Genomic DNA, 12,401 nt, shown 5'->3' with positions numbered 1-12,401 from the left:
CACTTACATACAACACCCAGTACTCATCCCAACAAGTGTCCTTCTCAATGCCCATCAGCCATTTCCCCTCTCCTCTGCTCCCGCCCCATAAACCCTTAGTTTGTTCTTTGCATTCAAGAGTCTCTTATGGTTTGCCTCCCTCTCTGAAACTACTTTTTCCCCTTCCCTTCCCCCATGGTCCTCCATTAAGTTGTCTCAAGTCCCACATATGAGTGAAAACATACATCTGTCTTTCTTTGACTGACATTGTTGAGAGTACCAAAAGACCTAACCTACTATCTTTTCTTTTTTTTAATAGATGTAGAATAGGTCTACATTATAGTTTTCTAACTTAGAACTTGACACTGAGAACCTCAATGCAAGGTGTATGTTTATTTTGGTCTAGAGGAAAAATGTTATGCATGTTTGTGCCTTGTACATACATAATAAAAAAAACCCATGCTGGTAGCTAACAGGATGAATCCTATTGATCTCAACGAAAAAGTGAAAAATCAGCAAGAAAAATTTGAGGTTAAGGTTTTAGTGAAAGATCACTGCTGAACTAAGAATGGCATAAAAAGTTTTTTCTCCTTCAAATTGGGATAGATTTTTACAAGTGATATACATATAGTTTTGATGAGAGTATAAGTATAGCATCTGTGGAGTGTAGGGGAGGAAAAAGTTTTCCTCAGCTCTCTTAGGGTCTCTGGATCTGTAAATTAAACTGACAAAGAAGGATTAATAGGAGAAAAGAATACAGATTTATTTAATAGAAGGTTTTCATGAGATAGGAGCCTTCATAAAGAAAGGAAAAAGGAGGCCTGAGTATTTTTATCTAGGTTAGATGAAAACTGATCAGTTATGGAGGAATATGATAGAATAAAGAGTATGGGATAAATATAGTAAACTGGAGGAGATTTAGCAAAGCCTGTTTGTTCTGATTCTTCTCAGTGTCCCTTTGTCTTCAGAGATAAGGATGCTCCTTTCTTCCTGGTGAATGGAGGGCATCTCTCACACTAGGGTTTTATGACCTATTTCAGGAGAGAAGGGCCAGGGAAGGTCAGAGTGATCTTCCTGCTTCTTCATTTTCTCAAACTCCTTTACCCTAAATATCCAATATGCCAAGGTTCCATATTTTAGGGTTAGCTTGTCCTAAAACATGTCATTTGTTCCCCTATCTGAAACTTCCCCCAAGAACTTCCAAGGTCTAGAAACTGATTTAGTAGATTATCTGTTGAACCAGTTTCTCAGTCCTGGACATTTCTGTGGATACCAAAGAAAAAGAAAAGGTTAATGGTTAATGGTTAGAACAAACCATTAACCAATGAACGTGGTTTTTGAGTCCAGAGGGCAGTTAGTCATCAAGAATATTTATAGATGCTTGACTCAAAGCATCTTCAGATAGGGTGAGAGCAGATGGTAGTAACCTGGCAGGTTTTCCTGGTTTGCAGTTTGAATGTCTCTGGTGATGTCATCAGGTGTTCTGGTGAACTTTCTGAGTGGCCCACATAGCAGTAGGCAGGAAGGGTTGTCCATATATGAGTTGTTGTGGTGATTTCTCTGAAATTGATCTCAAGTTGTCCAGCTTCAACTTGCAGGGCTTTGGGAAAAAGGCAGTTTTAATTTTTAGTAATTCCAAGTCAGAAGGGTGGGAGAAAAATTGGAAACATTAGTTTGGAGAATTGTAGCTAGATATTGGAGGAGACTAGAAGAATTCAGGATCCCATCTACTTTGTAGGTAGAAAACAAAACCTTAAAGACAATGAAGAGGACTAGAATTTAACACCCACATGGGTATGCTGTAGTTTTCCATTGAAACACAATTTTTGTCTTTATAGTCACCCTCATTTCTATCAAAGATAATTTAAGTAAGACCAATCTGTTTGCCACATGAGTCTAGTTTCATTAACTTGGCATGATCATATCGGTGCAGCAAGGATAGTGGTTGACCATATATACTTTTTAAAAGTCTGCTTTGCCAAAACTTTTTTTAAGTTTATTTATTTATTTTGAAAGAGGAAAGGGAGAGAGAGAGAGAGAGTGCATGCGCACAGGGGAAGGGCAGAGAGAGGGGAGACAGAATCCAAAGCAGGCTCTACGCTGTCAGCACAGAGCTTGATGTGGGGCTCAATCTCATGAATCATGAGCTGAGATCAAGAGTCTGGTTGCTTAACTGATTGAGCCACTCAGGCACCCCCGCTTTGCTGGAACTTCTAATGAGGAATCATAGATTGGACTTTCAAAAGGCTCTTGAAGCTTGTAGACTCAGCCAGTGACTCACTGTCAGATTTTGCCTGTAACACTTATAAATGTGAGTAAAGTCCTCTGTTCTTGAGATCCCCCAAGTATCCTGAGGTTCCTGGATTCGGCTAGGAAGTAAGGGTACCCACCTGTTAGGCAGAAATCCTATAAGCAAGCTACCAGGTAGTTTTTAGAAGGGTAGCTTTATAAGCATTGGCTCCTTAAAGCTAACCTTAGTTCCTTGAAGCTGTCTGGTCACATCTGATTCTGTGCACATCATTTTCAAATATGACATTCCAGTCAAAGCCTTTCTAATATAAGCAATGTTTACAATTGTGTCCCGTTACAAGGAGGACCGATTTTTATTGAACTTATGCAAATAACTATATTGCCATGAAAATAAGAATACTCAGTAAGAATTCTCAAATTCTGGAGAGATGAGTTGGGGAGAAAAGAGAAATGCTTCAATTCTGTTTACAGAAGTATAATTTACCAAATTGCTGTGAGTTATAAGTAGCTCAAAAGGAAAGAGAAAAAGGTTTCCTTAAATTGGAAAAACACAACATTAAAGAACAAGTGCTACTTCAAACAGAAGTTACAATCATCCATATCAGTCCATTCAGTCCCTTATAATTAATTCTTACTCTGCTTGCTCTTGGGTTAACAGGTTTACGAGTCTATCAGCTCCTACATCAGTTCTGGAAATTCTTACCCATTCCAGTGGCATAGTGTCAAAGTTTTTCAAGTGATACCATCATAGAGCATTCTCATAGTAGATGATTGTAAACACTTTTAGGAAAGAATCGGAGCAGAACAGTAACTCTGAGCTGTCAGCACGGAGCCCGACGCGGGACTCAAACTCACGAGCTGTGAGATCATGACCTGAGCCGAAGTGGGATGCTTAACTGAGCCACCCAGGCACCCTGGTACGGTTAAAATTCTGATGAGAGTTCATTTGATAGGAAAATTAGTTATTTCTATGGTATACAACAATCTAAGATGATAATTGGATAGAGGGTGGTGACAAATTTCTATGAACTTTGTGTGACTTCTGGAATACCTATCTTAATACGATGTATCCATAAAACATAACCTGAATGTTTACCACCACTTCTTATTTCAGTCTTTCCCATGTCAAACCTAATTATATTAACATCTCTCTTGCATAAGATGAGATACAAATCCTTTAAGATTTTCCAAGGGCCCTCTGGATAACCTGACAATCAAGTTGATGTCAACAAGACTTTAGGAATTTTGTCAAAAATATCAAAAGGTTTGGACTAGTTGACTAAATAGGGTCACAGATCATTGACCTGTGGTCACATTATCTGTCTGACCAAAGTGAAAGAGGATTTTAAAGGCAAATACAGAAGGTTACCTAGTTGTGAACAAACTTTTTTTAATAATGGAGGGAACTCAGTTTTCTTAAGTAACCAGTGACCTGATAAAGACAACATGGAGCACAGGAAATTATTCTAAGACAACATCTAAGGTAGATTACTTAAAAGGTAAAGAAAACTAAGAGAAATAGCGATGTTCTTTAAGCTCACCATTTAATACTTAGTTAACCACTTTATTACACTGTGCTCTTTTATGCATTGTTTCATTCAGTCTCTCTGAAGAAGATACTATTATTTTTATTTCATAGACAAGCAGATAGATTTGGTGGAGTAACTTGGCCAAAGTGATACAGCTGTAAATAATAGCACTGGTGTTTGTACCTGTTTTGCACATGAACCTGAGTTTTTTACAACTATGTTCTATTGCCTACATTAATGATTTGTTTAAGGTCATGTGATACTAAATGATAGAGCCAGGGGAAAAAATTAAGCTTTTAGGTTTCAAACCCATTGGTCTTTGGACCATAACATTTCACCTCTGGACATGGGTTTATTTAACCTCTTTTCCATAGGTCCATCTCCCAAATACAGAAGAATTAGATACTAGTGTTAGAAATGTCATTCGAAGGTCTTGAAACTGCAGATTAAATAAAGCTTAAGTTTTTTGGAGGATCAATATTTTATTGACGAGAAATAAACTTGAAAGTAATCCTTAATATTTTGCTCAACCGTGGTAAACTTGCAACGTATTAACACTTCAGCCAAAGGCCATGTAGTTATATATTCTTCTGCCTGTGCAGACTCTAGCCTGGTGATATTCAAAGAAGTTAAATCACTTTTTGAAATGAATATAGCCTCTGGCAGTTTAATATCGGTGTTGCACTGTGACATTCCACTTCAGATCCTGTTAAAGCTTTGCTGTAATGGCTTCTCTTTATATGACCACAGTACTATGTGCCACTGACACAGCTTGTCTGATTTAAGTGCCCTCTGCCACCCCTCTTTATTGGTAACACATGAGCTTTAAGGATCATTTGATGTGCAAATTTAATTGCAGGTTTTATTTTTGAAGGATGACATAAGCTATGTCATTCTGATAGCTATTTCTACAGCTTTTTCTAAACTGCTGCTCTGAAAACATGCATTTCTTTCTGTATTGTAATGCTTCCTGATTTACTTTTTCAAGCCTGCTTGCTCAGTTAACTTGTTGAAGTGTATATGTGATGGTTCTTTGCAGTATTTCAGTAGGTATATGCTTTGAAATTAAACTTGGGCGTTTCTTATTTTTTGATAAGATAGGTCCTTATGAGCCTTTGTTTTCTGTATCTGTTGATTTCCCCCTCCTCCCTTTCTTCCTCCCTCCCTCCCTCCCTTTCTTCCCAGTGCTATAGCACATGAATACTCAAGAGCGGTTGAGTCTCATTATATGGCTAATGTGATAATTTCTTGACTGTATTACAGAGTTATGGTAAAAATACTCTAGAAAGCATCAGTAGGCTTATATGAAATGCCATTTTCTTTCCGAACGACACTAAAGAATCCAGAAGCACTGATGATTTTAATAAAATAAGTACTCGTATCTTTTTTTTTTTGAGAGTAACGTTTTATGGAAAACAAAGGTTTGGAGGATGATATAGGTTTACAAAATGCCGTTTTACAAGGAACATCTGTTCGTTCTTCTGATATGCATTCACTGAGTCAATTATGAAGGCTAGTACCATGTGAGTCAGGTGAAATAAGGAAGTTCTGAGTGAAAATAATGATAGGAAATATTGGTACTACATGCCAAAAGCTTCCACTTTTCCTGCCTCCCAGAAATTCTTTATACCTATTTGTTTTAGAAGAGTCTGTATTTAAATTGGAATTTTTTAGCAGAAATTGGGGGGCCTCTGAAATGTGTTATTTCATAATTTGTGAGGTAAATTGACAAATGTCCTCATAGCAACTAATACTTTTTCCTCATTTGTCATTAGATTTCCTGACTATTCATTCGGTGATTTAATTTTTCTGAAAATTTACCATTTTCTGTTGAAAAGTGTAAAACTGCCATTTACAGTGATTTAGCCAAAATCTAATTAAGTAGATTTTCTGTTTTTAAATTTGAACTGTGAGAATGTTCTAGAATAGATCTGAATGGGAGCTCACCAATTTGTCTCATTGATCTCATTTTACAGGTGAGGAAATGGAGGCTGAGAGAGATTAAGTTACTTGCCTGAGGTTATAGAGCTACTAAGTGGCAGAGTTGATGCTTCAACACAAGCCTTCAGTTTCTTAGTACTGAGGTCTTTACACTTTACTACTTGTCTTTGATTATAGGACTTGAATAGAAATGAGACATCACTTTTTTGTTTTCACCATTAAAAAAATGTTTGTGTGTTTTTTTTTTTTTTTTTTTCTTTTTGATTGTAGTTGTCAAATAAGGGTGTGACTTCCTGGAACTGTATGGGGATTCCTAAGTGGAAAATTGACACACAATATCCATAATCAAATGAGTTTGTGTGGTGTTTCCCTGAGTATATACCTAAACTTTGCTACTTTAAGGTGAAACTACCATTTTGTTCCCTTATATATACCCTGTTACCTAATTTTGCAGTTCATTTTTCTCAAATTCGTACTTCTCTTATTGGAGACTCAAACCATCTGTAGACTTGAAAATGTAATTATGGTACCACTCTTCTAATAGCTTATGTAAACAATGAATATTGTTTGGTCCTGCTATTTATATTTATTCATCCCAAGAAGTGTCCATTATGTTTTTTTTGTTTGTTTTTCACCTTTAATCCAGATTCTGTGTCCAAACAATATCTCCAAAATGATAGAGACTCATTTAATCTTTTTTAAAATTTAGTATTTTTTTATTAATTTTTTTAATATCCACTTATTTTTGAGAGAGAGACAGAGAGACAGAGTGCAAACAGGGGAGGGGCAGAGAAAGAGGGAGACACAGAGTCTGTAGCAGGCTCTAGGCTCTGAGATGTCAGCACAGAGCCTGACGCGGGGCTTGAGCCCACAAACCGTGAGATCATGACCTGAGCCGAAGTCAGATGCTCAACCAGCTGAGCCACCCAGGCACCCCATCATTTAATCTTTTTTAATATGAGCAAGTTGGTTCTTCATCTCATTCACATCCCATGCATATTTGCTCTTTTGTATGCCTGTGATATATTAATAATCTTACATGACTCTCCCCAAATATGAATTATATTGCACTGCTATTTCATATCTAGATAAGTTGTTAAAGGATTTGGTTGATCATTCTACCCATATGAATTTAGCTAACTTAACTTGCATGTTACTGAGATTTGGCAATGTGCAATTTAGAGTTTAGAAACTTCTTTTGGATTCTCTCATTAGTAACATGTTAGTTTCTTACTTCCAATGAGAGTTTTAAAGTTAGAAGAAGAAGGGTTGGTTTACAGAAAACAAAGCAGATTGTGATTCTTGGGAGAGGAAGTGCTGAAAGACAGATGAGGAACCGCGATTGAAGTGTACAGAAACTGAGAGTGAAGTTCTGCATATTTCCAAGGTGAATGTATTGTGACATTGTTGATCTGTTCTGCTTGCCTGTCCTGATAATTTATGTTAATGACTTCATGTCATTTTGAATCTGAAGGTCTTGATACATTTTGCTACATTTTATCTTGTCTGCCTTTGTATTTGTGGTTACAAAGTGTGGAATGTAGGGCAGGGACACCAGTAGAGAGGGGTGTGTGTGTGTGTGTGTGTGTGTGTGTGTGTGCAATTTCCAGCTTCCTTTAATAGTTACGGAAGACGTGTGGCAACCAAATCTATGTTCCAAATATATTTCTAATGGCTACTTCTGGTACACTGCCCTGTCTTAGAAGGGTGAGGCAGTCAAATACCCACGAGCCTTGCTTGGATTTGTCCCGTGTCATTGACATCCTTTAGTGTGCATATGAATGAATATAGCTATAGTCCATGCAGTTTTTTTTATTAATATTCTCTTTTTTTAAGTATGCTTCATGCCCAGCTCAGAGCCCAGTACAGGGCTTGAACTCATGACCCTGAGATCAAGACCTGAGCTGAAATCAAGAGTCGGACACTTACCCAACTGAGCCACCCGGCACCCCTATTAGTATTCTTAATAATGATTAGTTATATACTAGCCTGAACCTGATTAACCTTTTATAAAACTGTCATTAACATCTTTACTGGTGGTTCAGAACCAAAAGGTGTATCAGAATTCTGTTACTTGGAACATGGGGTAAATATAAACAGGGCTCATGGGATTTGTAGATTTCCTCACCCTTAGAAGATAGGGCATTTACCAGAAGTAGCCATAAGAAACATGTATTTGGAATGTGTTAGATTTGGTTGTTGCACATTTTCCCATGACTATTGAAGGAAGTTGGAAATTGTACACGTACATCTCTATTAGTAAACTTGCCCCCCAGCAGGGAATTGAATGTACCAGTTAACTTACTGTTAGGAAAGTGACTGTCTTAGAAGAATAAATGGCCTATATCTAAGCAGCAACATTTTTGGCATTTAGCACACCCATGGACCTAAGAGGTATTGTCTTCACAAAGACACGCTGGAATTGGTATACCCTTGAGATGTTGTGAAATGTTGTGTTGTGGAATTTTATGATTATATTTTCATTTTGAAAAAGTCTTTCCCTTGTGCTACTGGTCTCCTCACCAAAGAGATATTAGTACTTTCTGGTGTTCTCCTCATTGGTTTCAACGTTTTATTATTTTTCTTTTCTCCTTTTTTTTTTTTTTAAATATTTATTTTGAGAGAGAGCATGCACGAGTGGTGGAGCGGCAGAGAGAGAGAGAGGGAGGGAGAATCCCAAGCCCTGATGTGGGGTTTGAGCTCATGAACAGTGAGATGATGACCTGGGCTGAAATCAAGAGTCAGACCCTTAACCAGCTGAGCCACCCAGGCCGCCCTTTCTCACTATCACTCCTTTCATAGTGCTGCCCCATATCCTGTCCTTTTTTTTTTTTTATGATGCTCTTCTGTTGCAGTCTGGGTTCCCCAGGATACAGACTCTCAGATGGAAATTAGTGTGCTAGAAGTTTCTTAAAAAGTGCTCTTTGGATCAACCCCTGTGGAAGGGAAGGGAGATACCAGTATTGGGCAGAAGGGAAATTAGGCTACTGTGCAGTCCTGATGGAGGTCTGACCCAGAGGGGAGTTCTGAAGCCAGGATGGCTCTCCACCATTGTCCCCCATTAGGGAGAGAGGGCCACATCTTTATATTCCCTGCAGCCACCTGTCTTTGAATGTGGGCTGCCCTGGAAAGGGAGCATGAGCTTGTGTGAGAAGAATCTTCAGCCAAAGCCGTTCTCAAGAGAGCTGGTAGCTGAAGGCTGTCTGCTGGCAGCCGTTCAACAGGGGGATAAATCATTCAGTCCTGAAAGGGGATCTGAGTGGCACATCACAGTTTCCACGCTGTCCTTTTTGCACAGGTGCTGGAGAGGGCTCACGGCGGCCTGGGGGATGGGTCAGGATTTCCAGGATTGGGGCGTTGCAAGGGCAGAGTGGTCATCAATGGTAGAGAGGGAAAGTTGGTGTGCAATAGATCCTGCCATATAATTGAATTCCTGCTTTGCTTATTGTCTAAGTAAGTTTTTAAACTTCTATCCATCTATACTAACAATGTTCTCTTTTTAAGTTACAGAAACCTGATGAAAACTCAGGGTGCTCTATGTAGAGAATATGCATGTCTTTGTATATAAATTTTGTATGGTTTTGTAAAACCTACTTGTTTTTTCTGTTTCCTATTCTTTATAGGCTCTTTTTTCTTCCTCCGTCTCTTAATAATTATGCTTTGTTTTTCTATCTTCATGTTAAAAAATTAGTTGAGTACTGTATTTTCTATTTGGTGTATACACACACACACACACACACGTGTGTGTGTGTGTGTGTGTGTGTGTGTGTGTGTGTGTGTATACCCATTTCTTTTTTAAGTTTATTTGTTTATTTTGAGAGAGAGGGGAAGAGAGAGAATCCTAAGCAGGCTCCATGTTGTTAGTGCAGAGCCTGACATGGGCTCGATCCCGTGAACTGTGAGATCATGACCTGAGCCGAAATCAAGAGTTGGATGCTTAATGGACAGAGCCACCCAGGCGCCCCTGTTTGGTTTGTTAATGCTCAATCACAGTAAATCATTTTCTTACATGTTTTGTAATTTCTAAATATAGACTTATCTTCATTTGAGATTTTTGTTGTTGTTTGGTTTAGTTTTTCTAGCTTATAGAGGTCCCATGTGGCCTATAGAGTGTTACTCTAGAGTGGTTTCATTTCTTCTGGATACTCCAGGGATATCACAAGCCTCGGGCCCAATTTTATCTCAATTTTTGAGTTTGAAGATTCTCATACAAATAAGATTTAGACTTGAGAACTGTTGTGACACAGGTGTAGGGTTTTAATTTCTGGTTGTTGCATTTCCCCTATGCTTTTACCCAGATTCCCAGAGACAGGTTGTCTTGAAGTCTTACTAAGACAGTGGGTGGATTTGTCCTGTTCCCTGCATCATTTTTTAACTGTGATTGCAGCCTTTTGAAAATAGCTCTGGTTTTTTGAAAGGATCTCAGTACCAACTTTATACCTTGTGTGTCTGAGAGCTCTTTCTCTGCCTGCACATGGTCATCAGGGTACAGTTGGGTAGGTGGTATCCTGTGTTGAGGAAAAGCAGGGCCAGAAATCTAGACTCTTCTTCTGAGAGAATACTTTCTTCCCATCTCATTGCTTGAGAGGGCATCTCCTTACTAATTTCAGTTAGGCCGAAGTGCTGAGGTGATTCCTGTGGTCATTTCCGGAGGCCATAACTGGCAGTATTTACTTTGGTGCATACCACTTTGGCCCTTGGTTCTAGCTTTGGTGTAGCACCAGGGGATTTTCTTTGTCGTAAGTGAAGCTGTGTTATTTCTTTTTAAATTTTGTTACACTCTTTTTCATTTTTTCTGTGTGTTTGCAGTGGAAGGTCTTCATTAGCTCAGTTAGCCACATTGCTGTACCTGGAGTTTCTTCCAGTTACATATTAACCTCTGTTCCTGAGATTCCACCCCTAACAATGGGAATAATAATAGTGTCTGTCTGTATGGTGTTAGTTTGGAGCACATCTTAAGTTCTCAGTCATTGTTAGCTATTATTATTTGCACCATTTACAGCTTTACTTTAGCACCTTAGGGAAGAGTTGGAAATGAAGTGGTTGTGTTTCTTACTTAACAAGAAGAGGAAGTCTTAGTTAACGCCCTAGAGAAACCAGAGGAGAAACTTTGTTCACTATAGTAAAATGCCGAAACTGAAGCTTAGAGTCCCACCCTTTCTGTTGATATGCCGAAGGTCACTTGGCACCCAGAGTGAGCTGAGAGGAATGTCCTCTCAATATTGCCTGGCGGATCGCTTAGAGGAGTCTTGCTTGGATTGTGTGGGTAGGTAAGTTTGACTTTGTGAATATTTACTTTGCTAAGGAGGGCTCTCAAAGGCATAATTATTTTAGAAGATATATATAGACCTTGAAACACGCAGTAATACTTTTTAGTCCCAGTTAGCCTTTTGACAATTTCTTAAATTCCCATTTGGTATTCCAAGTGGATTCTGAACTTGTTGAAATTGGTGCCTCGGGCTCCTCAGAGCCCTGCCTCCTGCCTCTGGGGGATTTTAAAGGATTTCTTTCTGTTAGGTCATATGTTTAAGAGAATCATTTTCCCCCATAAATTGTAGGTGAGAAGAAATCTGTTGGCGATAAGTAGTTGGGGAAGCACAGATAGAATATATGAAGTTTTCTTAAAAATTACTTTAAGTTAATCTGATAGGCAAAATACTGTGATTATCCTATAAATATTAACTGCTTTGGATTGTTTATACAATGTCAGTTGTACTATGAAAATTTGCTTATTAACCAAGTTCAGTTTTCTTAGGTTGTTATTGGCTTTGAGTCCACAGACTTAACACTGCCAAATTTCTGTGTAAACATTTTGCTTGGGACCTAAACTGTAGTGAATATGTGTATTTAAAGTTTTTTTTTTCTTCTTCCCCTGAGCCTGTGTATATTAATGGAACTTGTAAACATTTAAATAGTCAATTAATGGAAATTTTTAAGGAAAAACTCTTCCAAAAAATTCAATCATGTGATTATGTTTTAAGTATAAAATTTGAGCTTAGTGTGAAATATCTATATATAGATATATCTATCTATCTATCTATCTATAATTCTTACATAGAGATGTTTTTGTAGCTTTTATCAATTTGTTACATTTAATTTTTTTTAGGAGGAGTCTTTTTGTTGTTATGTTACGAGTAATTAAGTGCAAGGCCAAGATTTATACTATTTAAAAACAAGAGTTAATAGTATTGTATCACAGTATACTAGATAGAGAACAAAAGTAAATAACCGGTTACATCTCTGTTTTGGTGCTGGGAAATGTAGTGTATTCTTGAGTTCAGGTGCCATGGTTATTATGCCTATATTGATCCATTGAAGTACATTCTTGAATATGTTGATTTTTCTCTAATGTGTCTGCTATTTATTAAGACTCTATACCATAAGGAATGTCATCTACACCACAAACTTAAACTTCCCATATAAGCACAATGTGCAACTGTTTGGTAGCATACATAGGTGAGATTCCGTGGAATGTTTATGACCTGAGTTATTCTTAACCTTGTTGCAGAGCTTTGGTCAGCTTTACAGGGTGAACTCTAAAGCAAGTGTCAGTGTCATGCTCAGTATAAATTTTATATATGCTCTCGGAATGGTATGTAATGTGGGGGAGGGGCAGAGAGCGAGGGAGAGAGAGAATTCCAAGTAGGCTCCATGCTCAGTGCAGAGCCCTACATGGGGCTTGATACCCCAACCATGGGATCA

General features: G+C 38.1%; 1 protein-coding gene across 5 annotated transcripts in view; it reads left to right on the top strand.

Moving 5' to 3' along the window:
* The window catches only part of EPS8 (epidermal growth factor receptor pathway substrate 8), a 190,051-nt gene that overhangs the window by 72,721 nt on the left and 104,929 nt on the right, over nt 1-12,401 (top strand). Inside the window, exon 1 of one of the 5 annotated variants that reach the window (XM_042991832.1) lies at nt 10,868-10,965. The exons of 3 other annotated variants lie outside the window; for them this stretch is intronic. The gene's annotated coding sequence lies outside the window, so the exon portion shown is untranslated. Of the gene's footprint in view, nt 1-10,867; nt 10,970-12,401 lie in introns of those variants that run through there. One more of the 5 variants, XM_042991831.1, reaches the window with a different exon arrangement.

This window comes from Panthera tigris, chromosome B4, assembly GCF_018350195.1.
Source record: "Panthera tigris isolate Pti1 chromosome B4, P.tigris_Pti1_mat1.1, whole genome shotgun sequence".
Taxonomy (NCBI): domain Eukaryota; kingdom Metazoa; phylum Chordata; class Mammalia; order Carnivora; family Felidae; genus Panthera; species Panthera tigris.
The sequence above is the reverse complement of the archived record's forward strand: the minus strand, read 5'-3'. Positions and strand labels throughout refer to the sequence as shown.